This window comes from Protopterus annectens, chromosome 11.part0 (assembly GCF_019279795.1).
Source record: "Protopterus annectens isolate FY-2018-M chromosome 11.part0, PAN1.0, whole genome shotgun sequence".
Taxonomy (NCBI): domain Eukaryota; kingdom Metazoa; phylum Chordata; order Ceratodontiformes; family Protopteridae; genus Protopterus; species Protopterus annectens.
The window spans coordinates 1,173,163,846-1,173,186,411 of NC_056745.1; the positions used below are offsets into that span (position 1 = coordinate 1,173,163,846).

General features: G+C 41.1%; 1 protein-coding gene and 1 long non-coding RNA gene across 2 annotated transcripts in view; one reads left to right on the forward strand and one right to left on the reverse strand.

Moving 5' to 3' along the window:
• KMT2E (lysine methyltransferase 2E (inactive)) overlaps nt 1-17,275 on the reverse strand; it is a gene marked incomplete in the record, with an annotated part of 3,388,239 nt that extends 3,370,964 nt beyond the window's left edge. The window contains 1 exon segment of the mRNA XM_044088526.1: nt 17,042-17,275.
• A 119-nt stretch (nt 17,276-17,394) lies between these two features.
• Nucleotides 17,395-22,566, forward strand: part of LOC122815762 — a 91,060-nt gene continuing 85,888 nt past the window's right edge. Inside the window, exon 1 of the long non-coding RNA XR_006366993.1 lies at nt 17,395-17,489. This is a non-coding gene — a long non-coding RNA (uncharacterized LOC122815762). The remainder of the gene's footprint in view (nt 17,490-22,566) is intronic.

Below are 22,566 nucleotides of genomic sequence, written 5' to 3' on the forward strand. Positions count from 1 at the left end.
AAAATGTATAGTCATACCCTTTGGGAAAAACAAGGTAACCCCTAATTACCACATAGATGGTAATCCATTAAACACGGAAGAAGTTATCAGGGACCTGGGGACCCAAGTTGACAGTAACCTCTCTTTTGACACTCACATTGCCAAAGTGGTTAGGAAGACCCTCTACATTGCCCACCTGATCATGAAGGGATTCACATCCAGATCAGGAGAGGTCATTGTACCCCTGTACTCTTCACTTATCAGACCAATGATGGAGTACAACGCCCCATTCGGAATGTACCTTACCCGACACCTGCAGCAGTTGGAAAGACCCCAAAAGTTCCTCACCAAAGGGATAAAGGGGCTCAAACATATGTCATACGATGCCCGACTGGAGAAACTCCAGCTCTATTCAGTCGCATACCGTCTGCTCAGAGGTGATCTGTGCCTGACATACAAGGCCATGTCCAACCCGGAATTAATGGACATGCTCCACCTCAAAAAATCCAAATCCACCAGAGCCACGAGAGCAAGAGACTTAAACCTCAACACGGATATAAATAGGACGTGCTGGAGGGACAGATTCATCACCCAGACACTTCCTACACTATGGAACAGAATCCCAGTCCATGTGAGGCAGAGCCCCTCACTGACTCTGTTCAAGAGAAATCTTGACGAGTGGATGGGAAATCGTAGGTTTACCCCGGGAATCATCTCTGTATCACTGCTGGACAGAGGCACAGCAAACTAATGGGTATAGTATTCTCATCCTAAGGGGTGGTGAAAGCCACACACACTCTGGCTAGGCTTATAAATGCCCTACGGCAGATAGCCTACTATGAACCTATTAACCTATTATGAAATGGGGATAGGTATTTAGCTGCCTTAGAAAGTTTGGACTGCCACAAATTTATATCACCCACGGTCTTAGTCCTACATATTGAGGAGGTTAAGCTCAATCATTAGTATAATCTGCAGAAAGCAGAGCCATCACATATGTAGGACCTGCAACTTACCCAGTAAATAATGCAGACAGTCTGCATCTATTGTCAAAATCCATTTATTTTACACTATTTTTTTTTTAATGGAATAAAATGCATTCTTACAGATACGCTTCAAATATTGCAACAACTAACATGTCTGTGGATGAAAAGTGCACAATACTGGATTTAACAGTTTTAAATATTCTGAGACACAATGAACAATTTAGCATTCCATGTGTGCCTCTATATTAGCTGTAAATGAGCTTTACTCAAAATTTGATCAAAATACTGTATATAGATAAAATATGTGGATATACTGCTGTTGCAGCCATACTGGTTGTCACTTCTAATTACACGGAAGCACTTTAATAACCATTATCCTCCCTTAATAGTAATTATGCTTCTTGCAATGTATGTATATGCAAGACACGTTTAAGGTTTCACTGTATATCCATTGCATCAAACATTTTGTTAGGAAAACTTCTGTTGCACTGCCACATGATGCCAGAATTTTTTGTGGCATCATTACACAGTGTGGGTGGGACATTTTCCACTGTTTTGCAACCTTAGAGTTGGTACATATCATTAGCGGAAGGTACAGGGATGCAAAGCGGGCCTAACCCTGGCATAACCCCCCTCACCGAGTTTCGACCATTTGTGGTTGATGTAGTGTATGCAGACTTAGTCAATGACATAATGAAATATCAGACACAGGGAGAGAGACCGACACTAAACAAGGTCCTCAAGACACAATATAAAATTTACCCAAATAGTTCACAATTTGTCAAACTCTGTATGTTCGAATACTAAAATAATCTTCTTCTTTCGGCTTTTCCCAGTTAGGGGTCGCCACAGCGGATCACCTGTCTGATCATGATTGGCAGTGGAGTTTTACAGTGTTCAGATGCCAGCCCAGCGCCCAACCTTCCACAGAAGGCACACACACGCACACATTTACTCACATCTAGGGCCAATTTAGTGTGTCCAATCCACCTACAGCATGTCTTTGGGATGTGAGAGGAAACCAGAGCACCCGGAAGAAACCCACACGGCCACAGGGAGGACATGCAGACTCCGCACAGAAGGCACCCCAGCAGAGGTTCGAACCGGAGAACCTCTTGCTGTGAAGCGACAACGCTAACCTTTGCGCCACCGCGGTTCGAATACTAAAATGAGCAGACCCAAATCAAACTGTCATTTGAAGTACATACTTAGGACTAGTAGCAAACAAGTATTTTAACATTCTAAGGTGGCCAATTGTACTACAATGTTAATACTCAACTGGCCAATATAACAACAAGGTTGACATTTTTCTTCCCTTTTTTTTTTTTTTTTTTTTTTGAGGTGGAGGGGGCCAGGGTAATAATAAGCGAAAAAATGCAGAAGTTCTCTACACAACATACAAAACTTTTTAAAAATAGATATCAGCATTTAAAATTCCAATTGTGTGTTCACCATTGCCAAGTTACACCCACACCCACCCAAAGCCAAAGAATCACTACTTGCAAATACAGAATAACTACCAGCCACAAAACACGCATACCATCGCCTTTGCATGACAATGCACAATCCAAAAGCTAAGCACCCCATTAGATGTCAGCAGACTAGCCATTTAAAAACTACAATCCCATCACCCTACAGCAGCAAAAAGACCAACTACCAAACTTCAAAAAAGGAATACTGCTTTTCCGCCCTATTCTCTAAAGCCTGATCTGCTTCAGTCATCAGAAGTCTTGGTATCGCTGACAATTAGCCAAAAGCATAACAAATGAAAATGGCCTTGGATATCCAGGAGATGGTTTGCATAGAAACAGCCAAAACACAATGTCCTGGGATGAAAGGAAACAGAAAGCTGATCAGACTTACGAATGCCCTTGGTTTTATCCAAATAGTACCAGAGCTGTCTGCAAATCCAAACTAAACAGGACCCTCTCACTAGCAGAGTCAGGAAGAGAAGGGAGTTGGACCGACTGATTCAAAAACAACTCATTTATTACCTTGGGCATAAAAGGATTAGTACGAAGGGACACCATTCCCTGTGAAAAAACAATAAAGGAGGAATGGCCTTAAGGGCCCAGAGCTCAGAAAGTAAGAACGAGCAACACAAAGGTCTTGCAGAGATAACATTTAAAAACATGAGAGGTCGGTATTCTGGATTTCTCTAAGCATAACTTTAAATGCCCTATCACCTGCACTTTTTTTTTGGCTCAGCTGGATTAATTCCCACTAACTGCTGCAGCTACTAAAAGAAATGTACCTACCATACAGTCTTCTTCCAATGCCATTTGCAGAATCACCACTCTTCATTCCCTTCTTCCATCTACATACCTTGCACTAACTATTCTTGACAGTCATTCTTATAGCAGGATGATTTGAATTTGCATTTAGTCCACATCTAGGACCTCTACACACAATTCTGCACTTTTAGGACTATAACAGTAGATTGGGTGTTCCACTCACACAACAAGCAATCACTTTCCTATATTAGACATAGGACAACACAATTATGCCAAGGCCTGCTTCAGAGAGTTTAATGGAGCTGCATTCTGGGACCCTCGTTTTTCATTACAGTCACAAATACCTTATTTACTTATTTAAATGACCTTTTATGTATTCATTTTCTTTTGTTTACCCGGTAGGTGGACTGGTACAGGACCCCTTTTCGGGCCATCTGGCAGAGATGTTAAAATATGCAATGACATATGGTAAGAAATGTTATATTGGACAACACAAAAACTTTAAACAGAACGACCACAAGTAACAAACTTTATATTTATTAAAGCAACTTTAAGGTTTTGCAAATCAACATTGAATAAACACAGCCAAAATTAAAGCAAATGTGCTTTTATAACAGGATAAATAACTGTGACAAAATAAAGCAAATATAAATAAGTTATACTACAAGAAAAGAATATAGGCACATATCGTACAAACAACTTACAGGATCATATGAAGTTACTAGGCTATTGTGGCCCGGAGGCCCTTATAAGCCTAGCCAAAAGTTTAGTCCATGTTTAGACAAGTCAGCATCCAAAGCCCCTGTCCAACAGGGACATAGGTGGAATCCCAGGGGTGTACTTTGCTTCCCATCCAATTATCCAAGTTGCGCTTAAGGGATAATGAGCCACTCTGCTTGATGCGGAGTGGAAGACTATTCCACAGATGGGGAAGACTTTTCGAAACAAATCTGTCTTGCCAACAAGTCCTACTGATATCACAGAGCAGGTTGAGGTTGTGCGTGTGGGTTACTTGAGTGGAGCTTGACTTGCGGATATGCAGTAGTCCCATCAAGGTGGGGTCTGAGACTGCTTTGTATGCCAGACAGAGGTTACCTCTGAGGAGTCTGTATGAAACAGAGCAGAGGGATAGGGCTTTTTGCCTGTGTATAGTAGATTTTTGAGGTCCTGGATTCTCCCGGTAAGGAACCTCTGTGATCTCTCCAGCTGCTGTATGTGTTTTGCAAGACGCATGCCAAATGGGGCATTGTACTTAATAACTGGCCTTATAAAAGGGATGTTATGACCTTCTTGTCCCTGAATGAAATATCCTTACTTATGAGGTGGGCCATGTAAAAAGCTTTCCATACAATGGAAGCAACATGTTGGTCAAAAGTCAGGTTGAACCAATAATACAAACAGAATTGCCAATAAACAATCTCCAATTAGGATGCAAAACCAGTTGGTGGGTTAGAAATTCCACAAAATCAGGCAGCAAAATAAAATTCATGTAGTTTATTCCACTTTTTAAAAATACAGCACAGTGAACAAGAATAAAGAAATAAAAAGTTAAGCGCTTTCACCTAGGTTCAATCCCAGGCTTCCTCAGAACAAAAGTCAGGTTGCTATCAACCTGGGTGCCCAAATCCCTCACGACTGATTGCGTGCTTAGGACATTATTATTAATGTGATAGTATGTCGGGATGTCACTCACCCCAAAGGGGGTGATGATGCATTTTTTGGTACTCAACTTGAGGCCATGTTTCTGGCACCAGTCATTTGTTTGGGTGAGACCCTCGTACAGGACGTCCACATCACTTGGGGAATTGATGACCACACCCAGCTTGCAGCCATCTGCAAATCTGGTCAGCCTTAGCCCACTGGTTTTGGACTGCACCTCAGAAAAGTATATCCCGAATAATATAGGCCCCAAGACCGATCTCTGGGGTATGGGGTATGCAGCTCATTTCGGGTCTATTGCTTGAGGTGGCTTCCCCATTTTAAATTAGGTGGGTTCTACCAGTGAGCCAGTTTGCTACCCATCTGGTAACATATGAACCGATGCCTAGTTGAGAGAGTTTATCTATTATGCCCAAGTGGGGAATAGTGTTTGAGGCTTTGGCCAGGTCAAGGTAGGAGGAGGTGTGCACAGTCTTCCCCTCGTCCATGGCCTTGGTGACTGCCTCAAAGAAGTTGACAAATTAACAGACATGACCACCCCCTTGACAAAGCCAAACTGTGTGGAGTTGAGTGTTTGGAAGTTGCCAATGCCCCAGTTAATGAGGTCCATGACATTCCATGGCCTTGCAGATCAGGCTAGTTAGGCTGATGGATCTATGATTTCCCAGATCTGTGGACGCTCCACCTTTGTGTAAAGTCTGGACAGTGGCTGTCCTCCACTCAGCTGGGACAAAGTCAGTACTCAGGCTTTGGTTGAATAGGGTGCCTAACTGTGCTGCAAGTTCATGTAGGATGCAGCCTGGGATGTTATCGGGTCCCATGAAGGTTGTATTTTTTGCCTTTGCGAGGGCAGCGAATACCTTTTCCCCTAGAGATAAGGGGAGGGGGGCAGGTATTGGGGATGCCCCGATTTACTGATGGGAGGACAGAGAGGTGAAGTTTTCACTGAATCCGTCAGCCAGTAGGTTGACTATATCTACAGCATTTGTGTATGTGGTGTCCTTGATGAACAGATCTGGGTGCATCCTTTGAGACTGCAGACATAATGTGAAGAAGGCCTTATGACAGTCTCTAGTAGTAGATGTGGCTAATTTGGACTCGAAGTTGGCTTTAGAGGATTTCACTAGTGCTCTTATTTGCTTGTTCAGGCTAAGGAGAGATTGCTTCCAAGTGGGCACCTGCTCCTTCGTGGTCCTGGACAACATTTTTTTCCCTTTTGTTAAATAGCTTGTTTATTGCAAATGCCCACCAGACAGGTTTACTCTTCCTTGCGGAGAATGATTTTGTCCTGTCAGGTACTCCAGATTCCATGCATCTATAGAAATGCTCATATAGTACTTTGGTGCAGATTTGGACATTGGTGCCAGTTCCTACAGAGGGGGAGAGGGCTGTGAAGCTGTTTATACCATCCCTCAGAAGGTTGTAATCAGCTTTAGAGAAGTTTTTTTCATTTGAACCTAACTAGAAGGGCATCAGGGGAGATGGTGACTTCAAAGGTGACTGCTTTATGGTCAGATCTTACCAGGCAGGATGATACTGTAGGGGTGCTGCAGTGGTTACTCATGTTGGTTAATACAAAGCCCAAGACATTATCACCTCCTGATGTGGTACTGACTAGCTGTTCCAACGAATTTGCATTGATAAAATAGAGGAATCTCTGGGCATGTGTAGTTTTTCCAATCTATGGTTGGGTAGTAATAGTTGCCCAGGATCAGGGTAAAGGGTTGGATCTTGATAGACTGTAGCACACAAGTGCTACCAGCACTAGACATCCTATAAGGAAACAGCTCCAATGCTTGATAATGATTTCCACTCCTCCTGGCATGTCTAAAGTTCAGTTTCCTGTGCTTTCTCCTATTTACCTGCTAAACTTGGGAATTCTGAGGCAGTGTAACAACTGCCTCATGTACACAGACAACCCCCTCCTCTTAGCTCCCAACACTCCGATTTGTGACAGATGCACTTGTATCTCCAAATTTGAAGCCATCCACTCTCCAGCCAAGACCGGAACAGCTGGTCAAGACAAGGTCAACAGCTGCATCACAACACATGGAACACACAGCCCACCAGAACACCCACCATCATAGCTCTTACATAAAAACACAAACCACACACCCACTTTCGCGGAGGATCTCAATAGAAATCTACCCAAACAGCAGAGACACCAAAGCAGAAGCACACTCTACCACCACAACAAAAGCACAAGACACATAGCTCACCTACACAGTGTGCCCCTCAACCTAAGCCCCCAAGGCAAAACAGCTTGCCTAATACACTAATCATAGGTGACTCAATAGTGAAGCACACTGGATGTCCCACTCACTAGGTTAAGTAAGAAAAAGGTAACAATCAGCTGTCTATCAGGTGCCAGAATCCAACACAACACACACTCAGGTCATTCACACCCACATGGACAATGACAGAGTCCTACTTGTAGTGGAGTGACCTGAGACAAACCACCCTGGACTACATGAAAAGAGACATGGTGGAGCTCTCGGATTATGTGGCCCAGGCGGGTATGACCCTAGCCGTGAACAGCATCCTACCATCACCCAGAATGATACCGCAGTACAAGCAGAAAATGACTGACGTAACAATTGGCTAACTTTCCGGTGTCATTCTAAGGGGATGCAGTTTCTGGATGCTTGGGATGGCATGATTGACTGACCTTGATGCTTTGCCAGAGATGGCCTGCATCTGTCACCCCTGGGTTTCCAGGTACTAGCTAAGGTTCTTGCCAACCTTATAGTGCCTTTTTTTAAGTGGTGTTTCAAAGACCAAATTACCACCATAACAGCTATAAATAAATGCAACCTGGGGGTCATGCTGCTCAAAGCTAGAAGTCTAACTCTCAAGATGCACTAGCTCGAAGCACTCCTCAAAATGGAGAACATCGACATTTGTGCTGTAACACAGACCTGGTTTAAAGCAGCAGAAAGCACCTCTGCAGTACCAGGCTGTAACTCATTCCACACCTTTCGCCCCAGAACATGAACCAAAGCTCTAAAGGCAGTGGTGTCTCCATATTCATAAAGGATATGCACACTTCCAAACTAGTATTAACATCTGAGATATTTCATGTACAACTAACATTGGGTAAGATGGCGATTCAAGTCGTAGCCTGCTACAGGTCCCCCTACCATGCCCCAAGACTCACACTCTTGGATTCTAAGCACCCTGGAAACTATTAGGGTCTGACCCAACACACTCATACTAGGTGACTTCAACTCCCCCTCAATCAACTGGGAAAACTACTCCTGTACCAATACAGTGGCCCAACGCTTCCTGGAATTAATCAATTCCAATGCCCTGGACCAGCTCATTCTTACCCCCACTATAGAAAGCAACATCCTTGACCTGGTTATTACTAACATGGGCAACTGTTGCTCTGCACCAATAGTCAATTTCTCCCTGTTTAGATCAGACCACAAATGAATCACCATGGAAATCCACATCTCCCCCCCCCCCCCCCAAGGTAACCACCATGAAAAAAACTTCTCCAAAGCTGACTTTGGGCTCCTAAACACAGAGGTGGCCAACTTCACGGCACAAATGCCAATTGGAAAATAGATGCAGGACTGCTGAAATCATACACCAATGCACTGTACAAACACGTACATAAATGCATGGAACTAGCCATACCAAATGGAACCAAAATGATCTCCTCCAAAAGAAAGGAAAACAATCTGATTGTCCCCTGCCATTAAACTCTAAAACATAGGTTCATACTAGGCTATCTGCCCAAGGGCATTTATAAGCCTAGCCCATAGTTATGTGGCTTTCGCCACCCCTTTAGTTTGAATAAAAACTATGCCTATCATTTTGCTGTGCCTCTGTCAAGCAGTGACACTGAAGTAATCCCTGGGGTATATCTGCGATCTCCCATCCATTGGTCAAGATTCCTCTTGAACAAGGCCAGCGAGGTGCTCTGCCTCACATGTACCGGGATTTTGTTCCACAGCACAGGGAGTCTCTGGGTGATGAATCTGTCCCTCCAGCACGTTCTATTTATAACCGTGTCAAGGTTTAAGTCTCCCACCCTTGTGGTTCTGAGGGATCTAGATTTTTTGAGGTGAAGCATATTCATCAAATCTGTGTTTGACATGGCCTTATATGTCAGGCACAGGTCACCTCTGAGCAAGCGGTATGAGACTGAATAGAGCTGGAAAGAAAAAAAAACTGTTGCAGAAAAAGGTCAAGTCCCAAGACTGGAAAAACTCCCTTATTAGCCTCAACAAAAAGTTGAAATCCCTCATCAAAACTTCTAAAGCCAGCTATGGAGGCAGAATTGTGACAGACACTAAAAACAACTGCAAAGCCTTCTATAGTTATATTAAGAATCTCCACAGCAATACCCAAATTTGCTCTGAGTTACTGGACAATGGTTCCACCTATACTGAGCAAACAGATATTGCCAACATACTGGCAGACAGATTCAGTGCCAACTTCACCCCCCACCCCAGAGGACCAAAAACAATACCAGAAGAATGCCAAGCACCCAGCATTACTGTAGCACAGGTTAAAGCTGCATTGTCCAAGGCCAAGAATATAGCTTCCAGGAGATCAGACAATATCCCTGGCTGCATTCTACATGAACTACAAAGTGAACTGGCACCACATCTGTGTGCCCTGTTCACTCATAGCCTCTCCTCAGGCTCTCTCCCTACCGAATGGCACACTGCTACAGTCATCCCTCTCCATAAAGGGAGAGTGACTACAGACCCTGGGAATTAGTGCCCCATTAGCCTGACCAGTCTGATATGCAAGGCTACGGAGTGCATCATCATGGACCTAATTAACAAGGATACAGGGAATCTCTAGACTCCACGCAATTTGGTTTTGTGAAAGGTAGATCACACCTGCAAAACCTGGTTGACTTCTTTGAGTCAGGTCACCAGAGCTGTGGAGGAGGGTAAGACAGTTCAGACAGCCTACCTGGATCTGGCCAAGGCCTTTGATACCATACCATCCTTCACTCAGGAATAATTGATAAACTCATCAAACTAGGCATCAACCCTATATATCATTAGGTGGGTTGCAAATTGGCTCACTGCAAGCTGGGAGCCATTATTAACCCCCCAAGTGATACAGACATCCTACAGAAAGGCCTCACTGAGACCAATAACTGGTGTTGAAACCATGGCATTAAGCTCAATGCTAAAAAAATGCGCCGTCATCCCCTTCGGAAAAAAACTCAGTTCCCACTAATTACCACATCGATGGGAGCCCACTGAAGGCATTATAAGAGATCTGGGGACACAGGTTGACAGCAACCTCTCCTTCGACCACCACATTGCCACGGTGGTCAGAAAGTCCTTCTATGTGGCATATCTCATTACCAAGGGTTTTGCATCCAGGAAGAAAGAGGTAGTCATCTCTCCCTCTACTCTTCCCTCATTAGACCAATCAAGTATAATGTCCCATTTGGCATGTACCTCACTAGACACCTGCAAAAGCTGAAGAGGCCACAAAAGTACCTCACGAAGAGGAGCCCATGTCCTACGCAGACAGACTCAAAAAAACTCCAGCTGTTCTCTGTCTCATATCGTCTACTAAGAGATTATCTCCGCTTGACTTACAAAGCCATAACTGACCCAGCCCTGCTAGAAATGCTACATCTAAAGAAATCCCAATCCTTCCATACCCACATGCTCCAGAGACCTCAACCTCATCACTACAATCAACAAAACATGCTGGAGGGACAGATTCATAACTCAGACTGCCCATGCATGTCAAGCAGAGCACCTCACTGGCCATCTTCAAGAGAAATGTTGAGGAGTGGATGGGAAATAGAAAATTCACCCCGGGGATCACTCCAGTGGTTCTACTCGACAGAGGCACTGGAACTAATGTCGGGTGTCACGATGCCAGAGCACTTCTATGGGCTAGGCTTGTAAAGGCTCCAGGGCCTTTAACCTAGTACACACCTATAAACCTATTCAAAGAGGTCAAGATACGTGGAGTGGGCATCTTAAGTCAAACTTGGGGGGTCTGTAACTAGCTATTTATTTGTTTGCAGTTGGTTTACCAGGATAGTCCTTTGTGCCAAGATGAACCCGTTTTCAATGGAGTCCTGGGGAGAAAAGCTCCAAACAAGCAAGGCTATAGTAAAGATTTAGATTACAAAATCATTACAAATACTACAGACTGGTGAAAAACATTAGAGATAATACAGACTAGTGAAAAACATTACAATATACAGGGGTCTTGTCAACAGTTAATTGCACCTGGAGTGTCTTCTGTGCGTCACACTGTTTGACCAGCCTGGAGGTGTGGGTGTCTAATATATATTGAAACTCTACCTCCTTTGGCTTTGTGAATACAAATCTCACCATACATTACTTATGTAAAATATTTTTTTTTATCCACAACCTTGACTGGCACATAATTATAACCTACATCTCTAAGACATGTACATTTTTATTCTGTAGTTGCAATGTTCCTTACCCCCCCCCCCCCGAAAAATAATTTGTGTACTGCTGTAAGTTCTGGGAAGAAGGGCACTACGCAGTTTCAGTTAAGACTGACTCGGAGGGTACATATCAGGATTCTAACATTTGCAAGATATTAACAAGTGGAGAACAAAATCATTCACTAAAGTAGGTTTTACTGTTTAGAAGGTATAAGGACCTTCATGACACATTAAAACCAATCTGCACTCTGTACCAAAGTATTGTGATGTTCACAGTTAACTCTGCACTTTGCAACAGAAATGGAATGTGTCCTGAGGAGGAAATAGAAAGCACATATTCAGTTCTCAGCAATATTAAAACACAGATAGTGAAGGTTTCTTGCATCAGCGTTAAAGGTTTGAAACGACATAAGCAATTTTCAATTACTGTAAAACTTTAGAAGTAGTAGTCTCTACACAACTGTGGGACAAGTGTGCATCATACAACAGAACCCCTAAAAATGTTGTTGTTACAATATGTTATTACACATTTACACAGATAACAGTATGTCATTCTTTAATAAGGGAGACAGACTCGTTCAAAAATGCTTCAAACTAATAACGACTAAATTTGGCCTTGAGATTAACATTTAAAATAAAAGTTTCAAAAAACTATTAAGATGTATATTACCAAGATTATCTCTTTAGAACACATGTTCCAGACTTTAATAACTGGGGGAGCTGTCCATGTAACCAACAGTTTGAGAAGGTTCTTCTTCCATTTCGTTACAAAACTATCCCGGGGTCCAAAGACTGTGCTCCAACACAAAGAGCAAGTCTACTGCAGCACACAACTTACTTGCTCAACCCTGGACGCACCAAAAATATATATGGAGAACACTTTTGTACACAGACTATATTATGGATCAGCTACATATTGTATAACTCATGAGATGACAAATTTGCACAGATACCAGAGTAAAAATAATTTAACAGCCAGCAAAGCTAATGTGTGCAAGAGTACCCAGCTGGGAAAAGATCATGTAGGTTACCCTACTGTAAATTTACTTTCTTGTCACACATTTGTCTGCTTTACAACCAATTCCCTATATATCCTTACTTTTACTGTACTTTGCAAGCTGTGGCTGAAATTACTCATCTGTGAACGACACCAGTCAGTTTTAACAAGTCAAACATGCATACATAAATGCAATGTGGCAATAACTGCCAGATTGGGTTATCACCACTGCTTTAAGTATTGCCTTGTATTTGATTCCGAATGGCTTTACAAGAAGCAAAATATAAAAATGAGTGCATTAATAACCCTATAAAAAGTTTAGCAAAGAGGAGAGAAAAAAAAAAAAGTCGTCACATGCATGTCAATGAACAAAATAAAAAACAACCAAATTCACAAATAGGATTCTATGTTAAGAACAATGTGCCACTTTACAGGTTAATCTAGTCCATGTCTGGATAGATACATGCCAAAGGGAGCATTATACCCAATAAGTAGCCTATAAAGGGGTGAGTAAGAAGAGATGCAATAGCATCTCTAGATCTAGACACAATCCCTTTGTTTATGATGGTTAAAGTCTTTACCTTATAGACACAAGGTAGAGAGTGGAGTCTAACCTCAGATTACTGGCAACGCTTAACATGGAGGTGTGTCCATACTCATTAAGGATATCCATGCCTCCAGGCTAGGTGTGCAGCATAATGCATCCGAGGTTATCCAAGTGCAACTAACTCTGGGCAAAACTGCAATCCAAACTGTAGCTTGCTACAGATCCCCCACCATGCCCCAAGATTCCAACTCCTCTTTTCTTGATATACCGGAAAATATTAGGGTTCAACCAAACACCCTCACAATGGGCGATTTCAACTACCCCAACATTAACTGGGAAAACTACTCATGTACCAACTCCTTCACTCAACGCTTTCTGGAATTCATAAATTCCAATGCCCTGGATCAACTTATCCACACCACCACCAGAGGCAACAATATCCTAGACCTAGTCATTACCAACATGAGTGACTGGTGTTCCACACCTGAAGTCAACCCCTCGCTGATCAGATCAGACCATAAGCTAATCACCTTAGATATCCACATTCCCACCCCCACCCACCATTAAGGAAACCACGGTAAAATATTTCTCCAAAGCCAACTTCATACTTCTTAAGACAGAAGTGTCGAACTTCATGACACCCATGCAGATGGACAATACAGTTACAACTGCTGAGTCATACACAAATGCACTCTATAAGCTAATCACCCTAGATATCCACATTCCCACCCCCACCCACCATTAAGGAAACCACGGTAAAGTATTTCTCCAAAGCCAACTTCATACTTAAGACAGAAGTGTCGAACTTCATGACACCCATGCAGATGGACAATACAGTTTCAACTGCTGAGTCATACACAAATGCACTCTATAAGCACTTACGAGTGCATGGATCGTGCTATCCCAAACAGAACCAAGACGCTATCTTTCAAAACAAGGAAGCCAATCTCTGTAATATATCGCCTACTCTGAGGAGATCTCTGCCCAACATATAAAGCTATGTTAAATCCAGCGCTGTTGGACATGCCACACCTAAAGAAATCCCAATCCCTCTGAGCTACACACTCTAGGGACCTAAACCTTGTCGCCACAATAAAACAGGACATGCTGGAGGGATAGATTCCTCTCCCAGAGACTTCCTATACTCTGGAACAAGCTACTCATCTAGGTCAAGCAAAGTTCCTCATTAGCACTCTTCAAGAAAAATCTTGATGAATGGATGGAAAATAAATAAATACACCCCGGGATCACTTCTGTGGCTCTGCTCGACAGGGGCACAGGAAATTAACTTTCTTGGGTGGCATAAGCCAGGGAATCTTGTTGGCTAGGCTTACTTAGGCCCCTTGGGCAGATAGTGTAGTACCTACCTATGAACCTATGGCCCTTCAGGGCATTTAGCCTAGTACTCATCCATGAACCTATAAACTGTGTGATACAGAAGGTCACTATAAACCTAAGTTCTCAAATCTCCAACAATTGGCTCAACCCAGTTGTACATTATCAATTTGGTAGTTCACTGGGGTAGATAAAATCCCCCAAGGATACAATAATGCATTTTTCTAGCAAATTTTAGTTTCACTCCATGATTTTGACACCAGTTATTTATTAGAGACAAACCTTTCTGCAGGTTGGCCAAGTCATTTGCGGATTCAATGACTATAAAGATCACCAATATATAAAACTATGCATATTACACAGAACTAAGCTGCTATGGCACAACTGGACAGGCGGTGGACTGATTGCTAATCTTCAGTTAACTTGTCCCACAAATACACCATACCATTTTTCTGTATGCATACCATTACCCCTTACTATTTCTATACTACCATAACTTGGTTGTATTTACAAATAGTCATTTAAATACTTTGCTGCACAATAAAATTAAAACTTTACATCATACAAAACAAGGACAATACAGTCAACCATGCCTTATCCATTACCAAGGTGTTAAGCTCATAAAATACACAAATATTCAGACAATAAAAAGGTTATGGGGGGGTGGGGTCAAATGGTTACTTTATATGGTTGCAATGAAGACCAACAACTACAACAGGTTTCCATTACGACATTCATGTCTGCATCCTCTACAAACCACACCTGCCATTAAAACACAATGAATAAAATAAATATGAAGCACCCCAATAAGAAATAAAAACTATCACAAAACAACAAAGACTTGATGGACATTAAATTCATTTATTTGCTTTACATTGGCTAACTGATTAGGTGAACATAAGTCAGGGAGTAGAATTTTAAACAGATTTTCAACAGTAAAGTAACAATCTACATAAACATTAAAAAGATAAAAATCTGGACATGTAGCCATACACCCATAAACTACACCATAACACTGACTATGTACTAAACTTAAAATCGAATATCATCAGAATTCTAATACCAAGTAATTACATACTACACAAGCAGTCAATAACTACAACCCATGTGGTCGGAGTGTTACTTCAGCAGTTATTGCCATTCTAGAGCCAAGATTTACACCACCGGGTGATAGCACTACTACAGCCACCTACTGCGGAGGAATCTGATCACCCAGAAGGGACCAACACAAACACAGAGGGCATGCAGACTCCGCAGAGCCAACCTAGCCGAGAATCGAACTCAAGACCATCTTACTGAGAGGCGACAACGCTACCAGCTAAACCACCGTGCCACATCTAAACAGATTACAAACGATAAACAAGTTAAACCTGAACGTAACAACTACTGCTAAAAAGCGTACAGCTCTCATACACACTCTCACCATAAGTAGTACTACATCAACATGTACATGATGGTACTGAAACTGATAGGTTTAAAACAAACAATTCAACATGCGAGCCCCCTATAAATACTATGTCAGGCACACATTTTCGATAAACAATATTACGATAACTACCACACTGTTTGCCAACTCAGAGACTCATACATTTTTCCTGCTTACAAGAAAAAGGGAAAAACCCACGGAGAGTACCAAATTGCATTAGTATACCAAGTGACTCTGAAGACCTACAAGCATGTTGATACAACAGTTTCCATCAATCATTTGAATTCAATACTTCACAATACAAGCAAGAAGCCGGCACCTCTCTTCCTAAATATCATACACTGCAGTAAGAGTAAACCACAAACGCAGTGTAAAAGGGGTGTGGAGGACCCAAGCTGATTAGATTACCACAACATCAGCCTAAGGCCGCCATTTTTATAGTAGCCTATTAAGACAAAAGAGAATATTTATATAAAACTACAACAACAGTACTTGGCAAACCAGACACACGTTTACCAAATGCCGTGAACCGTACACTCGCAGACACAAATAAAACACGGGCAACAATGACTGACAACATCGAGCGATTCAACTATCATAAAATTGCATATTTAAATCATGTTAATGAAACATAACTGACAAAATCGCATCTCCCTTTTTTATGTAAAATCAAACAGGTAAAGATACTCCACATACACCATTTACAAGCACAACGAAGTTGTTCCTTAATTCCTATCATAGTGTCATCTGACAGCACTGGGGTGCATCTCGATGTCCACTACATTTATTTACTTCCTCCATATAAACACTTTAAACTGGATGGAGAAAATGTGTTTGCCTGGACTGCCTCCAAATTGAAAGCAATTAACCCTGTCAAATGAATCAATAAGCAAATGTGGAAACACGGTTATGTTCAAGCAGAAATTACAAGCGTAATAAGCAAAAGTAGTATACAACAGACCATACTTCATTTTTCAAATAAAATAAAACTGGATAAGATTTCAATTACTTTATTAAAGTTTTAACTTACAAGTCTGCGACTGACAAGTGACAACAGAAGACTGTTAGGTGCACAACCTCACCTGTATAACTGTTTCTCTACAGCTCAAGGAAAGACAAAGTATGCAACCATACAGTTTTGTCTTGACATTTTCAAGTTCAAGGGAAAAAAAAGACTGAACGCTCAATTAAGGCATTATTATATATATAATAAATCTTAAAGCAAATTATAACTCGCCATCCTGCATTTTACGGTCATCTATTAGCGGCACAAAAGTCAAAACAAACTAAGCTGAAAGCAATACATGGAAACGGAAATAACGCTGATAAACATAAAAGATGTTTGTTTCATCATGTCTTCCAAAACTTTCTCTCTCTGCATATATAAATAAAATTATGAACCTACAAGGATATTAGCAATTCACAAACCTACAATTCTTAACCAACTAAGTATACCAAAGTCTTACCAGAATCGCTTGTAAAAGCGAAGAACTCCGTTAAACTGCTGTCTTAAGAAATCAAAACAATGCAACACCTCCACTGCGGATTTTATTCTATCTTTCCAATAACGTATACAGACAATCCAAGCATTCAACTGCTGTTGAAAATGGAAACAAGACAACAACTCGAATCTCCTAGGGCAATTCAAAGACTTGCCACTTGGCAGTTCACAGCATTAAAAGGACCAACTCTCCGCGACTACCTCGAATACTTTGTATGTACACAAACCTCCCTCACAGTCTCTACGTTCTAGTTGTCACTGCCTCTCTTTGGAAAATGGCGGTCGCTCCGCGGGGTTCACAGGACTAGCCCACAGGGGCAAACAGGGAAAAAATTCGCTGTGGGCGTACACCGCCATTTTCAGGAAGGAACTCAACTCTTTTTAGGAAAGGGGGTAGTGTTTTAGTCGAAAAAGTAGGTATAGATTCCAAAATATTCTTTTAAATGTTGATAGATACTTTGTCTTTAAAAGTACATTTATTTTTATGTGGTTTATACTTATTATGGTCCCATTTGGTAAATTCTCTGATAATGTTTTTTAAATTAAGCGAGGTGAACAGAACGACAAAGGCAATTTGATGTGGAAGCTGTAGTATTGCAGTAGTGTAATTAAGTTAATAAGTCTCATCTTCGTGAAATAAGTTAATTGATGTAAAATTAAAATGTGTCAAAATGTAACTGTTAAAAAGTATTTCTACTCTTCGCAAAGTGTTTTGATCTAAGGCCAACAAATGGTTGTGTAACCTGTCGTCATACTGCGCAAGCTCCCTGTTGTATATAAAGGTTGCTGACGGTGGCTTTACTGTTTTGATGGAGCAGAATTCGGAAAGAAGGGAGAAAAGTGTTTTATATTTATGTGTAGCTAAAGCTGTGGGTTTAGTTTTATTATTTACATGTTAATTGTGGAAAAGTATATGTTCTTGTTAGTATTTTGAAATATAGTTGATCCTTTATGAATAGGGAAAGGGAACTGTGCATAACAGTGTAACGAAATTTTCCGTTTTTTTATGTTAGTAGCTATGTTTGCTGCTGGTGTTTTCCGTTGTGAAGTTTTGTTAACGCTATGTAGCAGTCGAAATAAGCAACATTTAGCGTTTGAAAATGTTTCAGACTTTGAGTAAAGAAAATGTGTACTTCTCGTAGCTTAAGAAAATGGTTGAGGTCTTAAAAAATATTGGTGTGTATGTGTGTGTATATATATATATATATATATATATATATATATATATATATATATATATATATATATATATATATATATATATATACACACCCATATAAATTTGTGTATATTTATATTTTGTAGGTGCGCCACAACAAAATGGTGTAAGCGAGGGTGTGGCTCAGCCTATACGCCACGTGATTGCAGTTGGCTTGGTTACAAATTTGGCGAATGGTGGGTAGAACGCTGTAAGTTTAGTTCTAGCGATGGTCAAGGGGATAGAAAGTGGTTTAGGTGAGTTTGTTTTCGTGAATTGAGTTATAATCACTGCATTTGAGTCTTCAGGATGATGTAGTATAGTATATATTCATGTATTGTGCGTAGAATGTTAAGTAGATTATGATGAAAATGAGTTTAATGCAGTATAAGTATACCGGAATGGTAAAAAATACGTTGTATTGAATGTAAAGTATTTGTTCTGCGGTAGTTTGTGTTGTACGTAATATAGTTTACAGCTGTTGGTGTGTGCAAGGACACGCCGCCTTTCTTGAGCAATTTGTGTATTGGGACTCGGTAGCTTTATTTGGCTCCCCTGTTAACGGAAGGTTAGTCATTCAAAATGTAAACATGTCCTTCGTGTTGCTGGTTGCTTACGCTAACATTTTCCGTGTAGCAAAATGTATGCTTCTGTTAATGCTTAATAGTTGTGCTTTTTAGGACGCCAACTAACCCCAAAGATGTTTCTGAGACTTGGAGTGGACGTTCCCGTATATGATGGAACATCTGGAGTATTTTAGTAAACGTCTTGTCAACCCCACGCGGAAATAATTATTGTACGTGCTCAGCATAGGGGGGTTGGAATTGTCAGACGTTGGCTTCCCGATTGTAATTGTTCAATTATACCTCGATCCCGTGTGCAGAAAATGAGGTAGAGGGTCGCGGACGGCTACAGTATAATTTTTGAATAAGTGGAAGGTATGGGGATGTTGCAGTGTACTGGTTCACCGGCGTAGCACACCTTCCACCAGTACTCATTGTCTTCTTGTCTTGATCTCCATTTTCCATTTCGTTATAATCTTCCCACTTTATCAGGTTTTTACAAATTTACGTTACTGACGTAGCCAGGTTCTAGGTTCATATGTACACTGCTTTTCTTGCTTCACAGTCTTTGCCATTTCAGTTCTACAAGGCCTAGCTCACCTTTTAGCTTTACTACTGGCTAATACTTCTGTTATGATTTTATTTCTAACATTTGTTTTGTAATCCTCTTTACCTGACTGTATTTTGCTTGTTGCATTTATTGCCCAGAACTGGATTCTAAATATTTTGATAGTATACACAACATTAAATTCAAAGTGTCAGTCTAAACTTGTTCTCGTGCACATCTTAAATACATCTCTTGGAACTCTTCTCCTTGGATCTCTGAAAATTGGTTTTGCAGTCTGACTTTCATCCATCAGTAAAGAGTATAATTAACACCCTACATAATTGAAGTGAGTTTATTTAACCTCTTTTTTTGCTAGGGGGTGAGCTGTCCCTGCATTTCTCAAACACATCTTACCCCACCCCTTTACTTTAGCAACACTTGAGGTTGCCCAGGTTTGGAGAGAGGACAGAAAATAGTTTCATTTCTGTTTGCTATATAGTGTAGTTGTGATTAGTAGATTATGTAACTGCAGTTGTGGCCCGTAAATTACTGAAGATATACAAACCTTGTTAAGTCGGGTAGTTTAAAACATCTTGGGGGGGGGGTGTATATAAAATCCGTCTGTGCTGCCGGCACCTCCCAAATACTTGATCAAAAAATGTACGCTGCTCTGATTTTGGCCCTAGCGCTTAATGGCTTCTTGTCTATCGTTTTTGCTTGGTTATTGGCTTGTGCATGTTATTGTTATAGTCAACTTTAACTTGGGTTTTATGGCACAGTTTCCTAAGATTACAGGAAGAAAGTTGCTGAGAGAAATGCAGAACTTAAGTGAAGTTCAGTTGGGTTAATATTGTCCCTATACATTTTAGTACTCTTACTACTTTGTCTCCGTTATCTCACAGCATCGTAGTTGTACATGATCCTAGATGTATCTCCTCTCTCGTCTCTCCTTGTTTTTACTAGCCATCTGTATACTCACTCTGAATGTTTTCAGCCCTACTTAGAGTTCTTTAACAGTGTTCCACTCCTGTTAAAAAGATTTTTTTTGTACTAATACTTTTTTCTCAAAACAGTAGTGTGCATCTTTTGTTAATATAAATTCTTGATTATTCATTTATCTACATAATTTTCATTTGTCATAGCTTTTCTCCCTGGGCTGCTGCTGAAAAAGGGTGCAAGCCCGGATGGTCTGATCCGGTCAACAAATATATTAAATATTGAAATGGGCAGGAAATAGTGCGAGTAGTGGATAGTTGTTACTGAATAGTGTAGGGAAAATAGGTTAGAGGTCAGGTAGAAGAATTGGCTTGGCGGGAGGTGAGCAGAGGCAGTAATGGTTGACAAGGATGGGTGTTCTGGGTTTTGAATTGGTGTATGAAGAAGTGGGGGGGGGGGGAGTTCCACTGTCTGGCTACTTGGTAGGAATGTGGAACTGACCATGTCGGTTTTGAGTTGCGTTTAGATCATATGTAGGAATTTTGTGAGCTTCTTAGTTCAAGAATTTAAGAAAGTTGCTGACACCTAGCCCATTTGATTGCTGTGCAGTGATGAGTTCTGGGTGGGAAGTAAGCTGGCCAAAGGCATCAAGTGTCCTCTGTCTTGGCAAGTATGTTTAATGTTCATATAGTACCTTGTGGCTTAAAGGTGAAATTAAAACTAAATTTGCTGCCTGATACTTCATGTAACCAGAGTTGAGAGTTTAAAGCTTCAACGGTACCTGTCAATTCTGCAACTAGTGTGCAGGTAAGGTTACAACAGGGGGGGGGGGGGGCTTTGCTGCAGCGAGTACTGGGTACCACACCATTTTTGTGAGAAATAACCCTTTAAATACTGGAGTTGAGTAGAAATGATTTATATTCTATAAAGCACCACAGGAGCAGCTTAGTAACTGCCTTAAGTAATCCTTAATGAAGTTATACTATAGTGTGACATATTTTTGTGTTTACCTTCCGTTTTGGTGCAGTGTCCAAAAACATTGACAAACTTCTGTAAAACTGCCTATTCAGCATTTCTGTCCCACTGCAGCCTGCACAAACTTTGTGGAACAGTTTTGGTTTCAACTTTCCATTGAACTTCTCTATACTGTAAGAGTAGTCAATACACGTCCTACACAATTTAAATGCATGTAAATAATTATATACGCTGTTACTGTTTTTTCTGCCTCCGAACCCATAATGTCTGTGGCATCTATGACCAAAAGTACATGTTAATGTCATTGATAGACTACCATAAAACTGCAGTGGAATTGCTAAAAAACTGTAACTAGTACATATTTTTGATATTTGTATTTCTGTAATGTGGATTTTATGTGGAGCTTTTCTCCCTGTGCCTCCACTGAAAATGGGCTTACCTAGGCCCAGCAGACTTTCCCTGTAAACAAATTTAAATAAGTGAATAATCCTTATTGGTTAACTTCTTTGAAAGGGTGTTTAGGGCTGTGGTTGGTGATCACTTACTGTGCACTTCATCTGGATCTGGCCAAGGTATTTGAGTCCATCCCCAATTCTGTTTTGGTATTGTTTAATAAGCCAAGAGACCTAAATGCTCAACTTTGCAAGTTAAGGTAAAAACACACCCATTGATGGCTAGAACACACATGGTCAAGATGGCAGGTGATACCACTGGAAGGAAGGTAACTGGACTCAGTACTGGGACATTCGTCTGTGTCTTGCACTTATCTGAACACCAACCACACATCTGCAGCTAACATGGTTTATTGATTTATGGCTGCTAGGTTGTCTGATCCCACCCCTGGATATTGACTCCCTAAAGCAAGAGCCAATTCTTGCAGACCAGTAGCTAACTTGGTTTACTGATTTATGGAGGCTAGGTTGTCTGATCCCACCCCTGGATATAGGTTGTCTGATCCCACCCCTGGATATTGACTCCCTAAAGCAAGAGCCAATTCTTGCAAACCAGTGGTATTTTGGCAAAGGATTAAAATTAGACTGTTGTCACATTGGTAACAAATTCCCATTTGTAGCTTGTAGTATAGCCAGTGCTCATTCTCTGAGCTTTTTGGTGAATGGTTTTCTTTCAGCTGTCAGAGTAGCAGTCATGGAAATTCTTCTGTCTGGCACAGCTAGTAACTTCTCAAGCTGGTTGAGCTGCTTTTAAGATGCAGATCTGTATAAATGACTACTGTACCATTCCCAGAAAAGTTGTAACTCCAATTGTTTCTG